Source organism: Astyanax mexicanus, chromosome 10 (assembly GCF_023375975.1).
Source record: "Astyanax mexicanus isolate ESR-SI-001 chromosome 10, AstMex3_surface, whole genome shotgun sequence".
Taxonomy (NCBI): Eukaryota; Metazoa; Chordata; class Actinopteri; order Characiformes; family Acestrorhamphidae; genus Astyanax; species Astyanax mexicanus.
In genome coordinates, this window is record NC_064417.1 from 17825448 (window position 1) to 17828566 (window position 3119).

General features: G+C 37.2%; 1 long non-coding RNA gene across 2 annotated transcripts; it reads left to right on the forward strand.

Annotated features, from left to right (window-relative positions):
- Positions 1–1628: 1628 nt before the first annotated feature.
- Positions 1629–2510, forward strand: LOC125804767 (uncharacterized). Of its 2 annotated transcripts, XR_007440949.1 has the most exons (3): positions 1641–1707; positions 1797–1858; positions 2339–2510. It is a non-coding gene; the product is annotated as an uncharacterized LOC125804767 (long non-coding RNA). The 2 variants fall into 2 exon arrangements; XR_007440948.1 differs by having other exon boundaries at positions 1629–1858.
- Positions 2511–3119: the final 609 nt, after the last annotated feature.

Here is a 3119-nt window from a genome sequence, read left to right on the forward strand (position 1 = left end):
GTCAACATAGATCAACACACCATTTGCCAGAAAGTAATAAATCTGTTGAATACAGATGGCTTAGTGACACAACAGGCTTGGAATAAAGCAGCTGACTGTAAAATGAAATTGATTCAGCACAGGAAGAGAAGCACACCTGTAGCTGTTGAGTAATTCTTCAACAACAAGCTGCATGATTCAATTTGCTGAGAGTTGTCTGCCTTATCTAAGCTATGCTGGAAAATGGTTAGAGGGGCCTGTCATACTGAGGAGATGGATTTTCCACTCAGAAGGCCTGGATGACCAAGTCAGGACTGCAGTATGTGAGCTTCACCCAGGCTTGTCAGGACTCTGCACCTCTGATGCACATTATGTCTTGTTCTTTTAATTGCTGTTTACTAGGAAAATGTTGTTTATCTTCTGTTGCAGAACACAGTCATTGAATAATGCTGCCGCAGGCTTCAGGTGTGGAGGCACAGTGTTTCCTGTATATGTGAATTCTGAAACCATCAAACCTTCAGCAACCCCACCACCAAGAGAGAGAGACTGGGTTCTGTCTGACAGCTTTATTATCTTCTGTCCCAAAGCACACAATGGTGAACAGTGGCATATATTTTACATTTCATACACTCTCAAAAACGGAGGTCCCAGAATGGTTCTTGGCTTGAGTGTTTAACTAATACCATTTAATACAAGGTGATTTATTTTTTTACTTTTTAGTGTTTCTGTTTAGTGTTTCTTCTAATGAAATCACCATAATCTTTGCATATTGAGTTGCATAGTTGCAATTTTTTTAATCCTGTGTTACCATATATTGTATATAAATGGTTTTGAAATTAATAGTTTTCCCAGTTCCTCCTAATATTTTCTGATGAAAAGTGTACATTAACTGTAATTACTTCATTCTCCTGCTGTGACCGACAGCTCATGCCAAAATAGAAACCCCATGAGAACAAAAACAATTTTTGTCACACAAGCCACGAAGCAACCTCATTTATCTGTCACTGTCACTGATGAGGAGAAAAGCTTCAGGGATGATCAGCTGGGTGTATAAGGGTTCTCTTTGCATTCCTGCTCCTGGCCTAAGGGATGAAAGCCAAGCCTATAGGTTGTTTTGCACGACTGTCACGAGTCACTGTGTATTCCTCACACAGGTAAAGAACGTAACAGACTGTGTCGCTTCTCTAAATGTTGCGTCCGCTCAGGAAGTCACAGCTGTTAGGGACTTCACTGACTTTATTCTTTATCAGGTCAAGGGAAGTGTGCTGCTACAATCCACATGCTGGGGTCAATCCAGCAGGGAATACTGAGCACACCTAGGGAATGTGCAAGTTTGGCTAATTCATTAAACATTGTCAGAATGCAGCGGGCTGAACAAACACAGGATATAGAAATATAAGAAACCCATAGTGTGTTAATGTTGTGATTCTGTGTGACAAGTGTGATGGCATGGACCTTTATTTTGCTTTTTGCTGTGTTCCACTTCCTGGAGCGGCCATTTTGTCTCTTCCTGGTTAGGCTAATTGTTGTTGTTTTTCCCCCCCTTCATGTAGTGGCTAATTAGCAAAATGGTTTCTTCCATGCTCTGATTGGTTTAGGCCCTGTTAATTAGCCCCTTTGGCCTCTTTAAAGCAGGCAACACATGCACCCTTGCTCTCCATTCTGATTTGCCCCTCTAGCTGCTGCTGGAAGCTCCTGTTTGAAGCCAATGCTGTTCATGCTTTTAAGGTAATGATTACTGTTTTTAAGTACTGGATTAAAAGCTAATGTGTTAGTATTTCTTATCTTTTGTGTTTAATGACTGTTTGTTTTATTAGGATCAGTTCCTGACTATTGCCTTGATTTTATGTACGGTAGGCCCAGCCATTTGGGTTTTAAGGTAAAAACTAGTTCTTGTTTTTGTTCAAGATATTGTAAGTGATATTGTAAGTCTCTTAACAGTTTTCAATTTCATTTTTTTGTAGGACTGACCTCTAGCTAGCTGCTGTTTTGTAATTATTTTGTTTTATTTTGATTTGTTTTGAGATCGTTTTGGTTTATTTTGAATATATTGGTTTGTTTGTTTTTGTTTTATTTGTTTCTTTTGATTAATATTATTTTGTATAATGTTTCGCTCAGTAGACTAAACTAGATACTTTATGGGCTGTATTAAGTCACTGCCATCATAACACTTTTGCTAGTGGTTCTTGGAAGCCTGGTTAGACCTAAGAGTAACAATTAGGGAAATACTTTTGTCACTTTTGAAAGTGTGAGGTTTTAAGCTGTGAGATCTTTTGTTGGTATTTATAAACACGTGTGACTAATCAGATTTTTGGGTGTTAAATTTCCCTTTCTCTCTTGTCTACCTGTTTATCTCCAGGCCCCTTGGATGTGTGGATTTATGCAGTGGTGTTCAGTTGCATAAAGAGCCCTGTGTTTTAATTGAATAACTATATTCTTGATTTGGTACCAATGTTTTAATGAAAGTAAAAATAAATGTGAATGAGATTTCTATTTTGTGTGGAAAATAAATTAATTGTTTTGGAAACTTGTCTCTTTGCTCAGAAGTGAATCATTTTACTGTAGCAGTGTACTTTACTGGGTTACTTCTATAGCCAAGGCCAAGTGATTTACATACTGTTACACAAGTATTCTAGCAATTTATTGGCAGAGGGAGTTTTCAATAATCAGACTTTGACCACCACTGCAGACCGCAGAATACCAAAATACCAGAATACCAAAAACTGCCTACTTATAGAGATCAAATATAATACAATATTATGTAGATAAAATATAAAATATAAAGACCTAATGCAACCTGAAAGCCTGCTTTACTTGACATCTACTTTTTAATGGGTGATTGTTTAATTCTGCACTGATTTAACCCTGACCAATCAGGTCTCTCTCAGCAGTGACGAATAGTATGGTACTGTTGAAGGAAATTAAAAGCAGTGGTCATTTTGATAGCAGCACAGGCTATATGAACAGGGCACAACAGTATCAATTCATACAACAGCAATTTAATTAATTTTGATTAATTAATTAATCAATTTATTTATTTTATTATTTTAAATAATGGGCCTATACAAAAATAAAATCAATCAAAATTACACAATACAATCTCCCCATTCTTGGCTCCTTGGGTCCTGGAAACTTACAAT